We start from the raw sequence: 24,744 nt of genomic DNA, 5'->3' as shown, positions 1-24,744 counted from the left end.
CTCCCTATACAGGACTGCCTTCCGATGGCCCAGGGGTCACATAACTCCACACCCTCCAACATGAAAATGGGGATGTCCTTAGGAAAACTGGGACATTCTGAGATCAAGTCAGATCAACTGGGAGAGCTTCTGTAAGTCCAGGACTGTCCCTGGAAGATGGGGACACTTGGAGGGTTGGAGCGGCATGGAGGAAGAAGAAAGGGGTGATGAAGGAGAAGGGGGGAAGGGAGAGCTTTGTGGACAGGACCAGCCCAAGACATTTGAGCCCCTGGGGCAAACCACAAAATGGTGCTTTCCAGCCCCCAACCCAGCCCCTACCCAGGGAAGAAGGGGTGAGTTGAAATCTACATTAGGATCGGGGGGGGGGATATCAGCAATGCCTCCGAGTCCCCAAGATGCATTTATTCAAGGATGAAACTGATGCCCCTGTGGATCCTGCCACCTAAGGTGGGCACTGCCCCTTGTCTCATGAGTGGGCTGGCCCACCCGTTGATCTCTGTCATTCATGGCAGGGAAGGAAGAGACAGGGAGGGTGGGAAGCTGAGCAGAGGGGAAGGAAGGCGTTGAGTGGGGGGCAGCATGGCCCACACAGCAAGGTTTCCCCCAGGCTTCTAGGAAAGGCATGCATACCCACCAACTTTTCTCCAGTGAAAAGACAGATGTCTTTTTCCATCATCATCATCATCATCATCAAGATGTATATTATTTATAACCCACCCATTGGACTGGGTTGCTCCAGCCACTCTGGGCGGCTTCCAAGATGTAGAATACCCTGACACTCCCTCTCCTCTTACTTTCTAGTGAGTTGGCATCCTGCTCCACATCTGCAGCCTGTGAGGTGTTGACACCTGGAGGCTTAGGCAAAAAGGTTGCTCATCTAGCTGTGGATCAGGCAGTGCCCTGCATCCCTTCCAATTCTTGGGGTCCTAAACCCACGGAAGGTTAGAATCTAAGAGAGGAGTTTGCTGAGCTGGTGAGACAACTTTCTTTGTAAGACTAGGAGCTTCGCTGGCCGCTGGAGTGTCCTCATCAGCATCTCAAAAGAATAAGGCAGGTGGGAAGAGCTGCAACTAAGAGGGATGCTACAGGCTAATAGGTGAGCCATTCCACCACCCTAACCCCCTAGCTGATAAGCAGCACAACAGTGGTCTTGTTCTTATTCTTATTCTTATTCTTATTCTTATTCTTATTCTTATTCTTATTCTTATTCTTATTCTTATTCTTATTCTTATTCTTTTTTAAAAAAAGATATCTATTAAAAGTTTAATAGTTACAGAAAAAAGAAAAAAGAAACAATAAAAAGTTCACAATACATCAAAAATAAAAACAAAAAACAAAAAAACACACAATGCAGCAAAACAACAAGAAAAGCAAAAACATTTAAAAAACAGATCCAATATCTCTATATCTCTGCCTTTCATTTACTTGTATCATCGACCTCCTCACACCTCCCTTTTATGTATCCTTGTTCAATTAGCTATTTCAGCAAATCCTTTCCATCTTTCTTAATTTTTGTTCTATAATTTATCTTAACACAATCTAACCTTAAGAGAGCTCCACATCAGAAACCTGAAGGGTTTTGACCCCTGGGGTTTGGCAGAAAGGTTACAGTGGTGCCTCGCAAGACGAAATTAATCCGTTCCACGAGTCTCTTCGTCTTGCGTTTTTTTTCGTCTTGCGAAGCACGGCTATTAGCGGCTTAGCGGCTTACAGAAAAAGGAAAAAAAATCGCAAGGACTCGCAAGACGTTTCGTCTTGCAAAGCAAGCCCATAGGGAAAATCATCTTGCGAAGCAGCTCAAAAAAACAAAAAACCCTTTCGTCTAGCGAGTTTTTCGTTTTGCGAGGCATTCGTCTTGCGCGGCACCACTGTATTCATATTGTGGATTGGAGTGTGCCCTGAGTTCCTTCTCATTCAGGGGGTTCTGTACCTGTGGAGGCTTAGAATCTCAGAGAGAAGGTTGCTGAACTGGTCAGACAAGGGTTTTTGTTTTTTGTTAGGCAACAACTCTGGCTGGCTAGTTGAGTATCCTCATGAGCAACTCAAAAAAATGTGCCAGGTTACAAGAGCAGCAAATCAGTGAAGGGGTCTTTCAGATTAACAGGTGTGCCTTTCCTCCACCCGCTAACCCAACTTTGCTGCCTGTGGGCATCCAATGGAGCAGTGCTTGTCCGTTAACTTGAAGCAAGACCAGGTGGGGAAATGGGACTTAGCCCTGTGACCACAGGTTCCCCACCTTGCCTGCTGGGTTGAAACTTCAGGCTCTTGGGAAAGGATGCTGAAGACATCTCCTGGGGCCCATCTCTGTGGAGATTGCAAAAGACCAGCAACTGCCTGCTAAATGTTGCAGGAACAGCCCACACCAACAGCTCACGACTGGCACTGATACTTCTCCCCTTTCTCCAAAATTAAATGGAAAAGCCTTGTCCTCACCTTTGGGTGGCCACTTTTTGTAATTCCCCCCATATAATCACAACAATGCACAGAATTTTTAATCAGTGTTAGCCAGCAAGATTAAAACGAAGCATCAAGCAAGCAACACAAATACCATAAAAACAGCACAACACACACACACACACTCACAAATAGACAGCAGGGCAGTGCACAAAGAGTGTCCAGGAACAGAGAAGGTCAAGGCTGCTTTTCCCTTGGAAAGATGGATCTGGAGAGCATCGAAGGGCAACAGAATCATTTGGTGCTGGACCGATGGGGTTGTATCCAAGGCCACAGGTGTCCACTTGTGGATGGTAATCCCAGCTCTTCTCCCCTGCAGACCCCACCCCATTGTATCCTCAAAATCTATTCCAAGGTATTGGGCAATGTGGGATTTTGGTGGTGCCTAGGGAGAGGAGAGGATGCAGAACTCAGTTTGTGAAGTTGGGGACAGCCTGTTGAGTTGGAGAGGGTGGTGAGCAAGCCCAAACGGAAATGTTTCCATAAGATTCTCAGGTCTGATCCTGAGAAGAGCCCTGCAGCTGGGTGAGGCCAAAGGAACTTCTAGGTGGGCCCCGAAGCAGGTGTGGTGTTGGGAGATTACCTGGCTCTTGGGCATGGAGTGCATGAGAACACCTCCATCAGGGCTGGACTGTTTTCCCAAAACATGTTTTGTTCCTCAGCTGCAGGTGAGGAGGTAGCACAGCACAGCCCTGTGAACCCTCGGTGCCCCATGCCTGCCTAGCAGTGATAGGGTCTAAAGTTGGGCTAGTGGAAAGTGTTTTGTTCACCCTCTGCACCCAGTCCCTGGTCGCACCTGCAGAGCAGCCTCCCCTCCCGGGGACATCAAAAGTTGTTGTGCCACTGTGAGCGGAGAGCAAGACACAAACTAAGAGATTCACTTTCTGAGTTGTTCAACGGTGGAATGGAGCCCTTCAGAAGGTGCCGGATTCTCCTTTGCACGAAGATTTTAAGCAGAGGTTGGATGGGCACCTTTCAGGGATGCTATAGCTTTGATGCCTGCACTGCAAGGGTTCAGTCTGATGATCCTTGGTGTCCCTTCTGTGAACCTATGCTTCTTTTTATTTTGCTTCAAACAGGTACATATAAACAGGTACATATAAATATAGACAACCAACATTACAAAGGAAAATTCCTTAATAGTAATGGAGAGAAAAAACTACAAAAACTACAAAAAATATCAAAGTATATGACACAGAACATAAGCAACTATGGGAAAGATAAAAGAAAAGAAAAAGAAAAAGGAAGATGAGCCAAAGCAGTAAAGCTCATCTATTGCACGCTTCTGTCAAGGTCACAACAGATCATTGTTCTTATCAATTAACTCTATCCGCATTCGAAAGGAATCCCTCATCTTGGTATCAGGGAACATTCCCCTGTGCCGTTTCATTCTAAACATAGCCAGATCTTTCTTCTTGAGTCCTTGTCCCCTAAATAATTATTTAAACATTCCCATTCTTCTTTCACCAATTTTTTAGGTTTATCTCTTATTGCATCTGTCAGCTTTGCGAACTCCAAGTACTCGCACAGTTTGACTACCCATTCCTCTTTAGTGGGTGTATTTTTATATTTCCAGTGTTTTGCCACTATAACCCTTGCTGCTGACGTTGCATACATAAATAGCCTAGTTTTGTTTGGATGGGCAGCTGTTGGATGGGCAGCTGTCAGGGATGCTATAGCTGTGATGGCTGCATTCCAAGGGGATGTACCTGATGATACTTGGTGTCCCTTCTGTGAACCTATGATTCTGTGGTCTTTGGCTGGTCCTTGGCGCATGCCCCTCAGGGCTTGCCACATCCATCCTGCAAACAACGGTTGGCATCCCACAAGATTTCATCAGTCCTCCAGTCACCTATTAGTAGAGGGACCTCTCCTTCTCCTGGCAATTGCTCTTCCACTTGGCTTCTGGTACCTCCAGGATTCCCACCAACCACCAGCCATGAAGATCTTCTGCCTCCTCTCTGTTGTCGTCCTCCTCTTGATGCTGCTGGCTCCAGGTATGGCCTTCTTCTCACATGCTTCTTCTCTGAGCAGCTTCACAGCTCTCTGCTGTATTCAATTTAAACCTGCCTCTGAACACCACTTGCTCTGACTCCCAAAGAGGTGGGATCTTGCCCCTCTGTCCTCCTGGAGAATATCCCAAATGGGACTTAAGGTACACCCTGGGAGAAGAGGATGCTGGACTCGATGGGCCCCCTTTGGCTAGATCCACCAGCCAGTCTCTTCTTATTACCTCCTTCATGTGATCCACGGATGCTCTTGCTTTCAAATTTTCAATAATGCCCTTCAGTAAACTCAGCTTTGCAGTGGACAAAAGAACGGGACAGTTTCCTGGGCAAGGGGGCTTCTCTCTCCCAGTTTGCCAGTGGCCGCCCAGGGAAGCCAGTGACTCTGACGCAGCCCTCCCTACCACCTTGGCTCAGACCCTGTCCTGGAGGTGAAGGGAGGCAGCAGAAGGGACTGGCTCTCTGCTCCAGCCCTGCATTCTACCTGCACCAGCATTCCCCAACCTGGTGCCCTCCGGGTGTCCAAACCAGCAGGGCCATTGTGGAAGAAGTTGTGGAATGTGTGGAAGGACAGTCCTGTGAGACAGAGCCTTCATTTTTTAAAAATAATATTTATTCAAAGTTTTAACAATACATAGAAAAAGCCCCTAGCCCAAAAAATAAAAAATAAGAATAAAAAATAAAATAAAATACAAATCTCAAATTACAATTTTTGTTTGCTTAGTTCTTGAACCTCCTCACACCTCCCTTTTTGTATTCCAGTTTAAATCGTTGTTTCAGCAAATTCTTCCCATATTTCTCAATTTTAGTTTGAATTATTAATCTTCACACTCTGTCTTATTGATTAATCAACATATCTTTCCCCTCTTTTAATATAGTCTATTATTCAATTTACCTTACTCCATTTCGCCTTATCTTATATTAGAAATCTTAAAATTTCAAAAACACATCACATTTATGCATTTCTCCTTAAAAACATTTCTACTAAAGCCAATTTAGATCCTTTCCAACAAAATCCCTCAAATTTCAATAATATTATTGAATATTATTGAATATTCAATAATATTCAATAATTCCAAAATTAACATTAAAAATTCCCTTCATATTTCTGGTTTTCATCCAGCGTCCCTTCTTCCTGGTTTTGGGTCATATCCGTCCTTTCTGTCCATTACTTAGTCCATCAATCCGGTGTCCTAATGTCCGAGGCTCTTAAGTCTCTTCTAGGTCCCTTCTGCAAAAAATTTTTGTTCTTGTTTGTATTTACGCAGTTCCTTGTCTATTGTTAGTTTCTGGGGGAGTGGGTCTCCGGAGGGTTCCATCCAGTAATATTCTCCATTTTTCTTCAGAATGTTCCCTTCCTCCCCTGGGGGCGAGACAGAGCCTTCAAAGACTTCTTTTTCTTCCTCCAGATTTCACCAGAGCCCAATCTAATTGCCTTCCAAGATGTCGACGGCAGAGAGGGATACTGCAACTTTTTAGGTGCCGGCCGCCCCTAAGGTTACTATTTCGGTGTACTCGTCAAGTGGTGTGTTGCCGTAGAGGTGAGTCAAATGTTAGTTTTCCTGGAAAATAAGTCAGTGGTGTCTCATGATCCCACATACATGAGACTCATCGCTCTCCCCCCCCCACCCCCACTCCCTCTCTTAATCTTTATAGCCTCTGTGAGGGGGACAATATTAGTGTGCACACTGGGGGTTGTGACAACCCTGTCCTCTCCCCTTGCTGTCCCCATGAAAGGTCTCCAACCCTCTCAGCCACAACTCCCCTTAGCCTCCCTTGGCTGAAAGAACATCTCTTTGTGGTATGAGAGGATCGGGGCTCAGTTGCTGACCCTCCTCAAATAGCAAAGGCAACCTGTGTGAAACATCCCTGTGAAGGTGGTTACTGAATCACAGAATTGTAGTGTTGGAAGGAAAAGAGTTCAATGCACACCAACACAATGATCTCCTCAAATGTGTCCTCTCCTGGGGTTGCTGTTTGCATAAAGAAGAAGAAGAAGGAACCACATTAGAAAAAAAGTATGTGTGGCAACAAAGCCCCGCTCAAATTCCCCCAAATGCATACAAGAAATGCCCAGAGGTCTCTCTTACAATCATAGAATAGAAATGTATTGTTCAGAGAGACTGAAGGGGTCATCTAGTCCAACCCTCTGCAAAACAGACCCTCTGTGTGCAATTTGAACTCTGACAACAGCAGCTCTTCTGCCTCCCAGTTGGAGTCACTAGTTGGGGTTTTCTGAACCACCACCAACACCTTTTTTAACAGTATTTCTTCTTCCCACAGGGGGCGGGTAACTCTGCAGATCTCTGGCGCAAGACCTCTGGTGAAAGGAAGACCATCCTGCTCTCCTCTGATGTGCAGCTGCCTCGACTGCACCCCCATCTCTGCTGGGGAAGAAACCGCTTTGCTTGATGCTGCTGAAGACGATGCTGGGAAGGAGTCAAGAGGGAGCCGTCCTGTCTGCCTGTCTACTCATGAGTAAGCCCCACTGTGTCCAGTGGGTCCTGACTCCTTAGTAAATGGGCTCAGGATTGGAGCTTGGATTTGGTTTGCCTGCAAAAATGCTTTAACTTCTTCTTTTTAATAAATGCAAGCATTGGAAACCTTTGTGTTGGTTCATGTTGTGAAAACATGTGCTTGGATGAGGGGATATTTTTGGTCAGACTCTGAGACCCATTCTCTCTCTCTCTCTCTCTCTCTCTCTCTCTCTCTCTCTCTCTCTCTCTCTCTGCCAGTCAGTGGTGCCATCCAGGCTTTGTGGTTCTTTTCCAAACATGGCTTTGCACAAGGGCATTTCTCACATTGTAGGCCCCCACCTCTCCCTGGGGTCTCCCTGCCCCTCCTCCTGCCCCTTTCTCCGTCTCTCCCCTCTTCCTTGGGCAGCTGCACAGAGAAGGACATATCCTGCAACATTTCTGCCATAAAAATAGAGATGTTCTATTGTATAATAATAATAATAATAATACTCCACCCATCTGACTGGGTTGCCCCATCAACTCTGTGTGGCTAAAATATATATACAAAAACATCATAACACATTAAACATTACAGAACCTCCCTATACAGGACTGCCTTCCGATGGCCCAGGGGTCACATAACTCCACACCCTCCAACATGGAAATGGGGATGTCCTTAGGAAAACTGGGACATTCTGAGATCAAGTCAGATCAACTGGGAGAGCTTCTGTAAGTCCAGGACTGTCCCTGGAAGATGGGGACACTTGGAGGGTTGGAGCGGCATGGAGGAAGAAGAAGTGGGTGATGAAGGAGAAGGGGGAATGGAGAGCGTTGGGGACAGGACCAGCCCAAGACATTTGAGCCCCTGAGGCAAACCACAAAATGGTGCTTTCCAGCCCTAACCCAGCCCCTACCCAGGGAAGAAGGGGTGAGTTGAAATCTACATTAGGATCAGCGGGGGGGGGGGGGGTATCAGCAATGCCTCCAAGTCGCGGACATGCATTTCTTCAAGGATGAAACTGATGCCCCTTTGGATCCTGCCACCTGAGGTGGGCACTGCCCCTTGCCTCATGAGTGGGCTGGCCCACCCGTTGATCTCTGTCCTTCATGGCAGGGAAGGAAGAGACAGGGAGGGTGGGAAGCTGAGCAGAGGGGAAGGAAGGCGTTGAGTGGGGGGCAGCTTGGCCCACACAACGAGGTTTCCCCCAGGCTTCTAGGCAAGGCATGCATACCCTCCGACAGTTATCCAGTTAAAAGAGGGGTGTCCTTTTTTATCATCGTCATCATGATGTATATTCTTTATAACCCACCCATTGGACTGGGTTGCTCCAGCCACTCTGGGCAGCTTCCAAGATGTAGATGTGGGGTTCTGAACCCACAGAGGGTTAGAATCTAAGAGAGGAGTTTGCTGAGCTAGTCAGACAACTTTCTTTGTAAGACTAGGACCTTCGCTGGCCACTGGAGTGTCCTCATCAGCATCTCAAAAGGATAAGGCCAGTGGGAAGAGCTGCAACTCAGAGGGATCCTGCAGACAAATACATGAGCCACTGCACCATCCTCATCCCCTGGCTGATAAGCAGGAGAACATTGTTGTTGTTGTTGTTATTAACAATTAGATTTCTATACAACCCTTCATCTGAGGACCGCAGCACAGTTCAAAATTCAAAAACTGCAAAATACATATCATATTAACAAACCAAAGAAGAACACCCCACACATGTAAAAGACCATAGATTTTTTCATTAGCACAAGTCCTGGGAGAAGAGGGATTTGCCTGGCACCTAAAGGAGCAGAATGAGACTCCCAGGGAAGAGTATTCCACAAACAGGGAGCCACCCTAGAAAAGGCCTCTTCTCACAGTGCCGCCCTCTTGACCTCTCGTGAAGGAGGCACATGAAGAAGGGAGTCTGATGATGATCTCAGGGTCTAGGTCAGTTCATATGGGGAGGGTCCGTCCTTGAGATTCTGTGGTCCTCAACCCATGTGGTGTGAGAGAGCTGAGTTGGAAGCAGCCTGGAAGCTGGAGGCACAGATTCCCGTTTCCTGTGTAGGGGATCCAAAGCTGGGAGGAACTGAGAAGGATGATTTGGGGGCCTTAATGCTGTGACCCCATCCATTTTATGCTCATGCTCTCTCTATGTGTTCAAAACAAACCCCTATCTCCTAAAGACACCAAAGTCTCTGCTCGCCTTCAAATAAATCCAACTCTGGGCAAACACTGAAGCCCCTGGGTTTTCTCCATGCTCAGCAATTTGGGTGCAGTGTAACAATATTTTCAAGGAATCCTCACATGTGTTATTTGCCCCATTTCTCCAGCTCCATCCCTGAATCTGTTTGCATGGCAAGGGGTGTCTTTGACATTGCTGCTCCCCACTCCCACCCACTGTCCCCCAATATCGCCTTCTGATATGGCCTCATTCCCAAGTTCACTGTTCTGTATCTGGCAGTTGCTTCACCCAACTTTGCTGCCTGTGGGCATCCGATGGAGCAACACTTGTTCGTTATCTTGAAGCCTGAAGTTCAAACCCAGCAGCCTGAAGCCTGAAGCCTGAAGTGGGACCAGGTGGGGAAATGGGACTTAGCCCTGTGACCACAGGTTCCCCACCTTGCCTGCTGGGTTTGAACTTCAGGCTCTTGGGAAAGGATGCTGCAGACATCTCCTGGGGCCCATCTCTGTGGAGATTGCAAAAGACCAGCAACTGCCTGCTAAATGTTACAGGCACAGCTCAGACCAACTTCTCACAGCAAGCACCAATCCTTCTCTCTCCTCTCCAAAATAAAATATAAAATATCTCTCTTTTGTCCCCTTCCTCCTGTTCCTGGGAGCCAATGTGAGGACTTCCCAATGTTGAGGGGGACCTCCAGCTCCCTCCCCCACAAGCCAGAAGGGCCACCAGCCAGGAGTAATGGGAGATGCAGTCCACAAACATCTGACAGTCCCAGCACTAGCTGCCCCTTGAGTAAAGTGGGGAGGGAACAGCAAGGAATGTTCAGCCCCCAGAATAGAGCATGAAGGGGAAGGGGAGACATCTCAAGATTCTGGATATGGATTTATGGAGGAGCTTGTGGCGTTTCCTTCACTGGAGCTGGGGTGGGATGGCCATCTGTCATTGATGCTTTAGTTGAGTTTCCTGCATTGAAGGGGCTTGAACTGGATGACCCTCAGGTTCCCTCCTCACTCTACAATTTTATGAGTTATCCATGATTGTAGAAGGGTCTAAGATGATGATCTCAGGATCCAGGTCTGTACACATGGGGAGAGGTGGCATGGGAGGTAAAGATGTCCTGAGCCAGTCTGAGAGTTTTGCAGGAAGCAGGTTGGAAGCTAGAGGCACAGAGATGGGCTTGCTGTGTACCAAATCCAAAGTTCTGACTTAGGAGGAGGATTTTTTTTGAGGGGTGTTAATGTTTTGAAGCCCTGCATTTTATGCTCAGGCTGTCTATATGTGTAAATAACACCAGATATCCAAACGACAGCACAGCCTCCGCTGACCTTCATTCCAAGGAAACTGAACTCTGGGCAAGCACAGAAACACGTGGATTTTCCCCCAACTCAGAGATTTGGCTGCTGCATAACAATAGTTTCAAGGAACCTGAAATGTTCTTTTTTGCCCCTTTTCTCCAGCTCCATCCCTGAATCTCTTTGCATGGAAAGGGATGTCTTTGGCATTGCTGCTCCCCACTCCCACCCACTGTCCCCCAATATCACCTTCTGATCTGGGCTCATTCCCAAGTTCACTGGGCTGAATCTGGCAGTTGCTTCACCCAACTTTGCTGCCTGTGGGCATCTGATGAAACAACGCTTGTCCGTTAACTTGAAGCAAGACCAGGTGGGGAAATGGGACTTAGCCCTGTGACCACAGGTTCCCCACCTTGCTTGCTGGGTTTGAACTTCGGGCTCTTGGGAAAGGATGCTGAAGACATCTCATGGGACCAATCTCTGTGGAGATTGCAAAAGACCAGCAACTGACTGTATCTGAAGAAGTGTGCATGCACACGAAAGCTCATACCAAGAACTAACTTAGTTGGTCTTTAAGGTGCTACTGGGAGGAACTTTTTTATTTTGACTATGGCAGACCAACATGGCTACCTATCTGTAACAGCAACTGACTTGTAAGTGTTACAGGCACAGCCCAGACCAACAGCTAATGACTGGCACTGATACCTCTCCCCTTTCTCCAAAATTAAATAGAAAATAGAATGGCAAGCGAAGGTGACAGAGTATATGAGTATGGCAGAGATGACCGGCAGAATCCGCGACCAGGGGAGAGAGACGGTGGAAGAGGACTGGAAGAAATTTAAAAAATACCTTAAAGACTGTTGCAAAATTGATGACGGCTGAGATGTTATGGTTATAAGAAATAGAGAACTGCAGCTGTAAATCTTAATTCTAGAAAAAATGCATAATGAATATGAGTGAACAAATTGAAACGAAGGGTTGCTGAGAAAGGGTTAACATAAGGATGCAGAAAAAGGGAGGTATGGGGAAGTCCGGGAAAGAAGGTTTATGAAAATAAGTTTAAGAAATTATACATGTTTATTTGTTTGTCTGTCTTGTATGATTTTGTTTTGTTATTTGTTTTATTATATGTTTGGAAAATTAATAAAAATTATTATAAAAAAAACAAAACAAAATTAAATAGAAAACCTTGTCCTCACTTTGGGTGCCCACTTTTTGTAATTCCCCCCATATATTTATAACAATGCACAGAATTTTAAACCAGTGTTAGCCAGAAATATTAAAACGAAGCATCAAGCAAGCAACACAAATACCATAAAAACAGCACAACACACAAACTCACACTCACAAATAGACAGCAGGACAATACTCAATGACTGTCCAGGAAACGAGAAGGTTAAGCCTGCCTTTCCCTTGGAAAGATGAATCTGGAGAATGTTCAAGTGCATGGAAGGGCAACAGAATAGTTTGCTGCGGCACTGATGGGGTTGTTTCCAAGGCCACAGACTTCCACTTGTGGATGGGAATCCCAGCTCTTCTCCCCTGCAGACCCCACCCATTGCAATATCTGTTCCAAGGTATTGGGCAATGTGGGATAATAGCCTCCAGATTTTGGTGGTGCCTAGGGAGAGGAGAGGATGCAGGACTCAGTTTGTGAAGTTGGGGACAACCGGTTGAGTTGGAGAGGGTGGTGAGCAAGCCCAAGTGGAAATGTTTCCATAAGATTCTCAGGACTGAGCCTGAGAAGAGCCCTGCAGCTGGGTGAGGCCAAAGGAACTTCTAGCTGGGCTCTGAAGCAGGTGTGGTGTTGGGAGATTACCTGGCTCTTGGGTTATGGGCTGCATGAGAACAGCTCCATCAGGGCTGGACTATTTCCCCAAAAAACGTTTTGTACCTCAGCTGCAGGTGAGGAGGGCAGGTGAGGAGGTAGCACAACACAGCCCTGTGAACCCTCTGTGCCCCATGCCTGCCTAGCAGTGATAGGGTCTAGAGTTGGGCTAGTGGAAAGTGTTTTCTTCACCCTCTGCACCCAGTCCCTGGTCCCGCCTGCAGAGCAGCCCCCCCTCCCGGAGACATCAAAAGTTGTTGTGCCACTGTGAGCGGAGAGCAAGACACAAACTAAGAGATTCACTTTCTGAGTTGTTCAACGGTGGAACGGAGCCCTTCAGAAGGTGCCGGATTCTCATTTGCACGAAGATTTTAAGCAGAGGTTGGATGTGCACCTTTCAGGGATGCTATAGCTTTGATGCCTGCATTACAGCGGTTGGACTAGGTGACTCCTGGTGTCCCTTCTGTGAACCTATGATTCTGTGGTCTTTGGCTGCTCCTTGGCACATGCCCCTCAGAGCTTGCCACATCCATCCTGCAAACAACGGTTGGCATCCCACAAGATTTCAACAGGCCTCCAGCCACCTATAAGTACGGGGACCTCTCCTTCCCCTGTCAACTGCTCTTCCACTTGGCTTCTGGTACCTCCATGATTCCCACCAACCTCCAGCTATGAAGATCTTTTCCCTCCTCTCTGTTGCTGTCCTCTTCTTGATGCTGGTGGCTCCAGGTAAGGCCTTCTTCTCACATGCTTCTTCTCTGAGCACCTTCACAGTTCTCCACTTTATTCCTTTTAAACCGGCCTCTGAGCACCACATGCAGTGACTACCAAAGAGGTGGGATCTTGCCCCTCTGTCCTCCTGGAGAATATCCCAAATGGGGCTTCAGGTAGACCCTGGGAGAAGAGGATGTTTCACTCAATGGGCCCCCTGCCCTGAGATAATATGATTCTGGTCTTGAATGGTCCCCTTTGGCCAGATCCACCAGCCAGTCTCTTCTTATTACCTCATTTATTGATCCACGGAAACTCTTCATTACAAATCTGCAATAATGCACTTCAGCAAACTCAGCTTTGCAGTGGACAAAAGAACGGGTCAGTTTCCTGGGCAAGGGGGCTTCTCTCTTCCAGTTTGCCAGTGGCCGCCCAGGGAAGCCAGTGATTCTGACGCAGCCTTCCCTACCACCTTGGCTCAGACCCTGTCCTGAAGGTCCAGGGAAGCAGCAGAAGGGACTGACTCTCTGCTCCAGCCCTGCATTCTTCCTGCGCCAGATTTCCCCAACCTGGTGCCCTCCGGGTGTCCAAGCCAGCGGGGCCATGGGGGAAGAAGTTGTGGAAGGTGTGGAAGTACATTCCTGTGAGACAGAGCCTCCAAAGTCTTCTTTTTCTTCCTCCAGATTTCACCAAAGGCCAGCGTATTTGCATTCTGAGATGTTCACTGCAGAAAGGGGTACTGCAAATTCTTAGGTGCCGGCCACCCCGAAGGCGACGCTTTCGGTGTGGTCTCTTCGTGTGTTGCCGTTAAGGTGAGTTAAATCAAATCTAAGTTTCGCTGGAAAATAAGTCAGTGGTGTCTCATGATCCCACATACATGAGACTCATCGCTCTCCCCCCCCCCACTCCACTACTCTCTTAATCTTTACATCCACTGTGAGGGGTAACAATATTAGTGTGCACACTGGGGGTTGTGACAACCCTTTCCTCTCCCCTTACTGCCCACATGAAAGCTCACTGACCCCTCAGCCACAACTCCCCATAGCCTCCCTTGGCTAAAAGAACAGCTCTTCCTGGTTTGAGAGGGTGGGGGCTCAGTTGCTGACCCTCCTCAAATAGCAAAGGCAACCTTTGTGAAACATACCTGTGAAGATGGTTATTGAATCACAAAATTGTAGAGTTGGAAGGGAAATAATAAAAAAGTAATAATTTTATTATTTATACCCCGCCCATCTGGCTGGGTTTCCCCAGCCACTCTGGGTGGCTTCCCAAAAAATATTAAAATCCTGTAATACATCAAACATTAAAAGCTTCCCTAAACAGGGCTGCCTTCAGATGTCTTCTGGTAGTTGTTCTAGTAGTTGTTGTTCTCTTTGACATCTGGTGGGAGGGTGTTCCACAGGGAGGGCGCCACCACCGAGAAGGCCCTCTGTCTGGTTCCCTGTAACTTGGCTTCTCGCAGTGAGGGAACCACCAGAAGGCCCTCAGCACTGGACCTCAGTGTCAGAGAAGAACGATGGGGTTGGAGACACTCCTTCAGATATACTGGACCGAGGCTGTTTAGGAAAGGGTTAAATGCACACTAACACACACCAATACAATGATCTGCTCTAATGTGTCCTCTCCTGGGGTTGCTGTTCACATAAAGAAGAAGGAAAAAGAACCACATTAGAAAAAAGTGTGTATGGCAGCCAAGCCTCGCTCAAATCCACCCAAGTGCATTCAAGAAATGCCCAGAGGTCTCTCCTACAATCATAGAATAGAAATGTAGCGTTGGGTGGGACCTAAGGGGTCATCTAGTCCAACCCTCTGCAAAACAGACCCTCTGTGTGCAATTGGAACTCTGACAACAGTTGGAGTCACTGGTTTGGGTTTTCAGAACCGCCACCAACACCCGTTTTAATAGTGTTTCCTCCTTCCACAGGCAAATAACTCTGCAGATCTCCGGTGCAAGACCTCTGGTGAAAGGAAGACCACCCTGCTCTCCTCTGATGTGCAGCTGCCTCGACTGCACCCCCATCTCTGCTGGGGAAGAAACAGCTTTGCTTAATGCTGCTGAAGGCGATGCTGGGAAGGAGTCAAGATGGAGCCATCCTGTCTGCCTGTCTACTCAGGAGTAAGCCCCACTGGGGCCAGTGGGCCCTGACTCCTTAGTACAGTGTTTTTCAACCTTTTTTGGGCAAAGGCACACTTGTTTCATGAAAAAAATCACGAGGCACACCACCACTGTGTGCGGAGAGGGAGATGTCAGAGCCCCGCTGCTCTCTATGGGGAATCGGATGAGAGCGGACCGCCTGTCCCCTCTCATCCGATCCCATCCGATCTGATCCCCACCCAGGACGGATGGAAAATAGGGTGGACACAGTCCGGCGCCCGCCTAGTGGGCGAAAATTTGACTTCTTTTTTTTTTAATCTTTCGGATTTTTCAATTTGTCCCGCGGCACACCAGGCAACATCTCGCGGCACACTAGTGTGCCGCGGAACAGTGGTTGAAAAACACTGCCTTAGTAAATGGGCTCAGGATTGGAGCTTGGATTTGGTTTGCCTGCAAAAATGCTTTAGCTGCTTCTTTTTAATAAATGCAAGCATTGGAAACCTTTGTGTTGGTTCATGGTGTGAAAACGTTTGCTAGGTTGAGGGTATTTTTTTCGTCAGGCTCTCAGACCCTCTCTCTCTCTCTCTCTCTCTCTCTCTCTCTCTCTCTCTGCCAGTCAGTGGTGCCATCCAGGCTTTGTGGTTGCTTTCCCAAACATGGCTTTACACAAGGGCATTTCTCACATTGTAGGCCCCCACCTCTCCCTGGGGTCTCCCTGCCCCTCCTCCTGCCCCTTTCTCCGTCTCTCCCCTCCAACTGTCCCCCTTCCTTGGGCAGCTGCGGAGGGAAGGATGTTTCTGGCTTCTGTTTTGCAATCTCCACAGTAAGGGCAAACCCAGCAGTCAAGGTGGGGAACTTGTAGTCACAGGGCTAAGAGATGGAGCTGGAGCAAAGGGGCAAATAACACATTTTAGGATAGTTTCCTTGAAGGTGAACGGAGACTTTGGTGTCTTTAGGAGTTATGGGTTTGTTTTTAACATATAGAGAGAGCCTGAGCATAAAATGGATGGGGTCACAGCATTAACAACCCACAAATCATCCTTCTTTTTCTCCTGCTCCATCACTGAATCTGTATGCATGGAAAGGGATGTCTTTGACCTTGCTGCTCCCCAATTCCATGCACTGTCCCCCAATATCACATTCTGATCTGGGCTCATTCCCAAGTTCACTGTTCTGTATCTGGCAGTTGCTTCATCCAACTTTGCTGCCTGTGGGCATCCAATGGAGCAACGCTTGTCCGTTAACTTGAAGCAAGACCAGGTGGGAAAATGGGACTTAGCCCTGTGACCGCAGGTTCCCCACCTTGCCTGCTGGGTTTGAACTTCAGGCTCTTGGGAAAGGATGCTGAAGACATCTCCTGGGGCCCATCTCTGTGGAGATTGCAAAAGACCAGCAACTGCCTGCTAAATGTTACAAGCACAGCCCAGACCAACAGCTCACAACTGGCACTGAAAGAGAAGGTCAAGGCTGCTTTTCCCTTGGAAAGATGGATCTGGAAAGCATGGTGTGGGATGTAAACACAGGAGCAGTCAATGACAACATTCCTAGAGTGTACATGTTAGAACATGGGGAGGGATGTCTGTCCAGCAAGCAGGTAAACTTCCTGGGGACGGACTTCCTCCGCATGTGACCAGAGGTGGGTGTGGCCTCACCTGTGCAGGTAAATGATAAAAGAACAGGGCAGGCAGCCATCTCTCTCTCTCTGCCATCTTCCTTCAATGAGGAAACATCTAAGGATGCTTTCTTGGCTCCCAGCCAAGAGAGGAGATAAGGACTATCTTCGTATAAGATAGATTCTGAATGTATGTAACCTTTTTAAGCTGTCTGCCTTCTGGGATCATATTGTGAACAGAACGTGAGTAAACTCTTTTATACTTTTATAAAGACTGTGTCGTGTCTTGTATTTTAAGAGGGAACAAAAGGGGAAATTACCAGAGTAATTATTATAGAGGTTCTAGCGAACCTGTGCAGACGTTACTGTTGCAAACTTAAAAAGGGGAATGTTATCAACTCTGCTGATGTTTTGGGAACTTGTTAGCACAAATTGGATTAGGATATAATCTCAAAATATATCCTCTTCTGCACCCCTGAACATTCCAACAAAGGGTTATGGGCCCAGTATTGCATATTTCTGCGTATTTTTGAAGGATTGCGTTGGATTGTGATTTTGAGTTGAGAAGTATTTTTTCTGAGTTAACTTCCTGATAAGCACATGGTCCTTTGTTACATTGTGCAGTGGGGATTAAGCAACCCCCACCCCTTCCCTCAGAGTTCACAGTGACCCAAGGCAGTGAAGAATTGTTTTGTATTTTGAGATTTTTGAGATTTTGATTTTAAAATTTTGAGAAATTTTGAAGAATTTTTGGATTTTTGGATTTTAAGATGGCTAGAGCAGCTTTTGATAGTGATGCAAAGCTAGGAATGCCTGTGCTAAATGAATACAATTTCATGCACTGGAAGCAGCGCTTGATAGCATGTTTAGATTATAAGCATATTTTGGAAGCTTTAAACCCTCAGCCTACGGGATCGTCTGAGGAAGCTTTAGCCAAGATAAGTGCTTGTGTCAGGGAACTGCCATCAGTACTGGAGGGAGAGCGCAAAAGCCAGAGGGATTCCAGAGAGCGTCCAGGGATCGGGAGAAGCAGCCCATCTTCTGGGGAAGAGAATCAGCGTAGCACCAGTGGAGAAGGGGGGCAGATGGGGGAAGCGGTGAGGCGATCCCATGACTCCTTGCCTGGGACCAGCGGGGAGAGTAGGGGTCCTCCGTTGCCCATGCCCTCCCTGCGCAGAAGGCTTTCGCGCAGAGAGAGTAGGAGGAGACTAGGTGTCAAAGAGCTTCTTTGCTGGAAGAAGTTTAAGAAACGCCCACTCACGGATTCTGCTAGCGACTGAGTCAGCCACGGGTGAGTGGCGGTCCGGACAGATGAGGTTCACTTTGGCAGCCCAGCCAGGTGTTTGCACCCAGCCAGGGAGATAGGCACCTGCTTACGCATGAGCAACCCCTTAGAAACCATTATAGCTTGGAAACGCATGAACAGTGAAGCTAGACACATAATTTTGAGTGGACTTCATGATGAGCAGCTATCATTAATAAATAGTACATATGATGCATCTCAAATCTTAAGAGATATTGAGCGCGTGTATGGAGAATCTAGCATAAACTGCTTCAGAAACTTGGTGTGTAAATTAACCAGATTGAGGATGAATTCAAAAGAGGAATTCACAGAGCACATCAACAAGTTTACTGAGATTATTCAAAGAATTGATCTGACTCCCAAAGCTTTTGATGAAGATACAAAGATAGCATTTTTGTTATCATCGCTTGGACCACGCTTTAGCGCATTTGTAAGTTTGATGCACCATAGACAAGATCTGACTTTTAAAGACTTGATTGGTTATTTAAAAGAAGAATGCATAGATAGAGCTGAATCTCCAGTGAGAAATGCTAAAATCAAGGACAGTAGTTATGCATCTAGGCAATTTACAAAGTCCAAAGAGATGCCTAAGAAAGTGATTTGTTTCAATTGTAACAAAGAAGGACACATTGCAAAGAATTGCAGGGCTCCTAAAGCAAAGAAACCCCACCCCTTTCAGCCAAAAGGGGAAAAGAAGGGGAAATGTGAAACCACATGGCTACTGCAAGAAAGGAATTTAGCTGTCCAGAATCATGAAAATAAACGTAATAAATGGATTTTAGATTCAGGTGCCAGTTCACACTTTCATATAAAAAGGACTATTTTAATGAGATAAATGATGAAGAAGGATCTGAAATTGAGATTGCAGATGGCAACATTGTTAAAGCAAAAGGTGCAGGTTCCATGAGTCTGAAATGCAATATAAACAATGAATGCATTGAGAACACAATCTCTAGAGTTTTGTACAGTGGTGCCCCGCAAGACGAACGCCTCGCAAGACGGAAAACCCGCTAGACGAAAGGGTTTTCCGTTTTGGAGGCGCTTCGCAAAACGAATTTCCCTATGGGGTTGCTTCGCAAGACGAAAAAATCTTGCGCGTCCCCGCGGGTTTTTTTCGCTCCCCCCCTTTTCCTAAGCCGCCTATCAGCTGTTCCGCTGAAAAACCCGCTTAACAGCTGATCACGGAAAGCCGCTAGACCGCTGTAGCGCTAATCCACTAGGCTGTCAATGGGCTTGCTTCGCAAGACGAAAAAACCGCTAGACGAAGAGAATCGCGGAACGGATTCTTTTCGTCTTGCGAGGCACCACTGTACGTTCCAGAGCTGAGCTGCAATTTAATCAGCGTGTCCACTTTGGACAAGAAAGGTTTCCAGATCACATTTGGAAATGGAGAATTCAAGGTGACTAAAAATGGCAAAGTGGTTGCTCAAGCAAAGCTAATAAATGGTGTATATGAGCTTGATCTTTCAGAGAACCAGTTTGCAAAAGTGGCACATTCCAGCCAGAAAGACGAGGCAGATCTGGACCTATGGCACAGAAGGCTTGGACATAGAGACACCAACGTCATTTTGGATCTACAGAAAAGAGATCTTGTAAGAGGTTTGCAGGTAAAGCAGAGCAACAAAGCTCCAGCAAAGTGCATAAGCTGTATTACTGAGAAGGCTGTAAAACCTTCATTTCCAAGTTGTGCAGAACAAAGAAGCAACAAAGTGCTTGATATTGTGCACACTGACTTATGTGGTCCCATGAATGTTCCCTCACTGGGAAAGAATAGATATATTTTAATATTTCTGGATGACTTTTCAAAATTTTGTGTTGTATATTTCCTCAAAGAGAAGAGTGAGACAGTGGACAAGCTCCAGGAATACATTGCCACGGTCAAGAATAAATTCCAAAGAGCTCCAGCTGTGCTGATGAGTGACAATGGAGGTGAGTACTGCTCAAATGAAATGCAGGCTCTCCTGGCCAAGGAAGGAATTGCACACGTGACCACAATTCCTTACACACCACAGAAGAATGCCATAGCTGAGAGAAAGTTTAGGTCCATTATGGACATGGCAAGGTGCATGCTAAAGGATGCATGTTTGCCACAGAAACTGTGGGCCGAAGGAGTATACACGTCGGTCTATTTGCAGAATAGACTGCCAACTAAAGGTGTAGAGCGCACACCATTTGAACTTTGGCATAGGAAAGCTCCCAATCTGGATGGGGGTAGGCCAAGGCTTTGGAAACGGTATAAGTGCAATTTACTCAGAACAAAAGGCTAAATTAATTGTAAATAACGTGGTGACCAAGGAATTTAAGATAGAAAAAGGGACATGACAAGGTTGCCCAATCTCCCCATTGCTTTTTATATCGGTCCTGGAGGTCCTGCTGAATATGATTAGAAGGGACCAATTGGTTAAAGGTATACAAGTCGGAGCTAAACAGTACAAATTGAGAGCATTTGCAGATGACTCAGGACCACAGAATCTCAAGGATGGCCTCTCCTCAAATGAACTGACCTAGACCCTGAGATCATCATCAGATGCCCTTCTTCATGTGCCCCCTTCTCAAGAGGTCTATAGGGCGGCACTGTGAGAAGAGGTCTTTTCTGTGGTGGCTCCCTGTTTGTGGAATACTCTTCCCTGAGAGTCTCATTCTGCTCCTTTAGGTGCCAGGCAAATTCCTCTTCTCCCAGGACTTGTGCTAATGAAAAAATCTATGGTCTTTTACATGTGTGGGGTGTTCTTGTTTGGTTTGTTAATATGATGTGTATTTTGCAGTTTTTGAATTTTTAACTGAGCTGTGGTCCTCAAATGAAGAAGATGAAGAACAGCTTGGACTTGATATCCCACCTTTCACTCCCCTTAATGAGCCTCAAAGCAGCTAACAATCTCCTTTCCCTTCCTGCCCCACAACAAAAACCCTTTGAGGTGAGTGAGGCTGAGAGACTTCAGAGAAGTGTGACTAGCCCAAGGTCACCCAGCAGCTGCATGTGGAGGAGCTGGGAAGCGAACCCGGTTCACCAGATTACGAGTCCACCGCTCTTAACCACTACACCATCTTGGCTCTCAACAGCATGCTGGCTGAAGGATTATCTAGAAATCTAATTACATGATAACAACAACAATAACAACAACAACCCCCACCACCCCCACTGTTCTCCTGCTTATCAGCCAGGAGATGAGAACGGTGGAATGGCTCGTGTATTTGTCTGTAGCATCCCTCTTAGTTGCAGCTCTTCCCACCTGCCCTATTCTTTTGAGATGCTGATGAGGACACTCCAGTGGCCAGCGAAGGTCCTAGTCGAGATTCTAAGCCTCAGGACCCCAAGAATTGGAAGGAATGAAGGGAACTCCCTGGTCAACAACAAGATGAGTAACCTTTTTGCCTAAACCTCCAGGTGTCAACACCCCACAGGTTACTGATGTGCCAAGTTGCTTGTGTTACCGGAAAAATCCGAGGGCTCCCTTGGAGAAAAACAAAGACACCAACCAGGATAACTTGGAGCAAAACAGCAGCCTGTAGGCTTGGCCTTTCTTGAACTGTTGCAACAGGGTGTTCCCCTCACTTGCAAGAGAGAGGAAAGACCCAGAAAGATGGTGTGCAAGACCTTATAAAAACTGTTGAAATTCCCATCCTCTAGGTCAAGCCCACCCCCAGAAACATCATGCATACATTACAGAAAGGAGGGGTTGAGGGAGGAGTTGTGGTGGTAACCTGAATGTCCTGTCACCTGGCTGGTTCTTCCTTTCCCCTGCCCATGAGTCACTTCCAGGAGACAAAGGGGAGTTGGCAGTTTCCTGCCCCCAGAGGGAAGATCTGATCATTGTCCTTTGTTTCAGTCCATGCTGAATCCACTCCCATATGCAAGTTCTTTGTGATCTTGATTGTCTTCTGTCTGGGATCATCAGGGTTGGCATAGCAACTGGGCAGGGCTCCTGTGGATGTGCTGGGATGGTGAAGGGATTATGGCTGACCAGAACCAAGCCACCCCCCTTTGATAGTCCTTGTCATATGGAGTAAAATAAAAATGGAACAGTGCAAATCCGATGTATGGCTGATTTTTCTATGAATCTATAACAGAAATGTGGCGTGTGTAGTGTGTGAGTGTGAGTGTGTGTGAAGTTTGTACAAACAGAATGATTGGGGTGGGGGGGGGTTCCTGCTACACTTGCAAGCAAGAGGAGAGGAGAGGGGGTATAAGGGTTTTCTGGTTGGACCCACCGAGGGGTTGAATTTAACAGAGGAGTTTAGAAAACTTTCTTTGTAGTACTAGGACCTTCGCTGGCCACAGGAGTGTCCTCATCAGCGTCTCAAAAGAATAAGTCAGGTGGGAAGAGCTGGAACGAAGTGAAGGGCTCCTCTGCGGTAATAGGTGAGCCATTCCACCACCCTCATCAGAGAACAGTGATTGTTGTTGTTGTTGTCGTCATCATCATCATCATCATCCATTAGATTTCTATACAGCCCTTTATCTGAGGACCACATCAGCACACTCAGCAGAACCAGCAGGGCTGGCTGACCACATTTTGAGGTGCACTAAAACCCTCTTCTGGACAGTGGTGGTGGCAACTCTGATATATTACTTAAAGACGCCTCCATCTTCAAACGAGGCTGTGTGGAGCTCCTGTATACCGTCTGTTTCTAGCAGGTTGTGAAAATGTGATAATACACCTGCTCTGAAGGCAAAGTGTGAGCAGAGAAACCATGTCCCAGAGTGGGCAGGATCCTCTGCAGACCCCCCCCCCCCAAACATGGGTGTAGCCAAGATTAATGTTTACGGGGGTGGGGTCAAGACTTTGTTGGAAGGAAAGAACTTTTGTTAGGGGGCAGATAGTTAAGTATTTCTATTGTTTTCCTTGATCTGGGGTGGGGGAACCACCCCCTGCCCCCACTGGCTATGTCCATGCCTACAAGTGTCCCTATTTTCCAGAGAGAGTCCTGCATTTCCAGAAACCATCCCAGTTTCTCACTTGATCCCAGAAATGTTGCTCGTTTCTTCTTGCATGTCCACCGGAGGAATGTTGGAGGCTATGAAGTTATGCGACCTCCGAGCCAAGGAGATAAGAAATATTACACCCTTTGAAAGGCATCTGAAGGCAGTCCTGTATAGGGGTGTTTTTTTCAAAAAATGTTTGCTCTTTTATTCTGTTTTTTTATATGTTGGAAGCCGCCCAGAGTGGCTGGAGCAACCCAGTGCAAAGGTTGGGTTATAAATAATTTGATGATGATGACGTTGATGATGGAACAGGACATCCCTCTTTTCATAGGAGAACTGTTGGGGGGGGGTATTCATGCCTTGCCTAGAAGCCTCGGGGAAACCTTGCTGTGTGTTCCACGCTGCCCCCCACTCATCGCCTTCCTTCCCCTCTGCTCAGCTTCCCACCCTCCCTGTCTCTATCTTCCCTGCCACGCTGGACAGAGATCAACAGGTGGGCCAGCCCACTCATGAGGCAAGGGGCAGTGCCCAACTCGGGTGGCAGGATCCACAGGGGCATCAGTTTCAGCCCCCAAGAAATGCATCTTGGTGGCTTGGATGCGTTGCTGATATCCTCCCCCTTGATCCTAATGTAGATTTCAACTCAACCCTTCTTCCCTGAGTACGGGAATGTGGGGGCTGGAAAGCACCATTTTGTGGTTTGCCTCAGAGGCTCAAATGTCTTGGGCTGGTCCTGTCCACACCCTCCAAGTGTCCCCATCTTCCAGGGACAGTCCTGCATTTAAAGAAGCTGTCCAAGTTGAACTGACTTGATATAGGAATGTCACACTTTTCCTAATGGCGTCCCCGTTTCCATCAGAGACATTTTGGAGGGTGTGGAGTTATGTGACCCCTGAGCCATCAGAAGGCAGTCCTTTATGGATGGTTCTTTATTGTTTAATGTGTTGTGATGTTTTTGTATATATATTTGAGCCACACAGAGTGGCTGGGTCAACCTAGTCAGATGGGTGGAGTATTATTATTATTATTATTATTATTATTATTATTATTATTATTATTATTATTATTGCTGCTACTACTACTACTACTATTGAATAGAATGTCCCTATTTTCATTGGAGAAATGTTGCAGTGTATGTCTCCTAGCTTTTCCAGCTCTGCTCAATTCCTGTTTCTGAAACATCCTTCTCTGTGCAGCTGCCCAAGGAAGCAGGTCAGTTGGAGGAGAGAGAGAGAGAAAGGGGCAGGAGGAGGGGCAGGGAGACCCCTGGGAGAGGTGGGGGCCTACAATGTGAGAAATGCCCTTGTGCAAAGCCATGTTTGGAAAAGAACCACAAAGCCTGGATGGCACCACTGACTGGCAGAGAGAGAGAGAGAAAGGGGCTGAGAGCCTGACCAAAAGAAAATACCCTCAACCCAGCACACGTTTTCACACCATGAACCAACACAAAGGTTTCCAATGCTTGCATTTATTAAAAAGAAGAAGCTAAAGCATTTTTGCAGGCAAACCAAATCCAAGCTCCAATCCCGATCCCATTTACTAAGGAGTCAGGGCCCACTGGCCCCAGTGGGGCTTACTCGTGAGTAGACAGGCAGACAGGACGGCTCCCTCTTGACTCCTTCCCAGCATGACCTTCAGCAGCATCAAGCAAAGCGGTTTCTTCCCCAGCAGAGATGGGGGTGCAGTCGAGGCAGCTGCACATCAGAGGAGAGCAGGGTGGTCTTCCTTTCACCAGAGGTCTTGCACCGGAGATCTACAGAGTTAGTATCCTGTGAGAGAAAACACTATTAAAACGGGTGTTGGTGGTGGTTCTGAAAACCCAGGTCAGTGACTCCAACTGGGAGGCAGAAGAGCTGCTGTTGTCAGAGTTCAAACTGCACACAGAGGGTCTGTTT

General features: G+C 47.1%; 1 protein-coding gene and 2 long non-coding RNA genes across 4 annotated transcripts in view; 2 read left to right on the top strand and 1 right to left on the bottom strand.

The window, feature by feature from the left end:
* Positions 1-1,473: 1,473 nt before the first annotated feature.
* Positions 1,474-24,744, bottom strand: part of FBXO16 (F-box protein 16) — an 810,609-nt gene continuing 787,338 nt past the window's right edge. The window contains exons 11-12 of one of the 2 annotated variants that reach the window (XR_014523567.1): positions 5,414-5,444; positions 1,474-1,569 (exon numbers count right to left, since the gene is read on the bottom strand). The gene's annotated coding sequence lies outside the window, so the exon portion shown is untranslated. The remainder of the gene's footprint in view (positions 1,570-5,413; positions 5,445-24,744) is intronic. The other variant, XR_014523566.1, reaches the window with a different exon arrangement.
* On the top strand, positions 4,331-7,048 carry LOC310702887. The gene is made up of 3 exons (XR_014523750.1): positions 4,331-4,451; positions 5,870-6,001; positions 6,744-7,048. It is a non-coding gene; the product is annotated as an uncharacterized lncRNA (long non-coding RNA).
* LOC310702986 lies at positions 12,840-15,060 on the top strand. Its single transcript, XR_014523866.1, has 3 exons — positions 12,840-12,933; positions 13,599-13,727; positions 14,840-15,060. It is a non-coding gene; the product is annotated as an uncharacterized lncRNA (long non-coding RNA).

Source organism: Podarcis liolepis, assembly GCF_965112155.1.
Source record: "Podarcis liolepis genome assembly, chromosome: 3".
Classification (NCBI taxonomy): Eukaryota; Metazoa; Chordata; class Lepidosauria; order Squamata; family Lacertidae; genus Podarcis; species Podarcis liolepis.
Note: the sequence above shows the minus strand (reverse complement) of the source record. Positions and strands in the feature narration are given on the sequence as shown.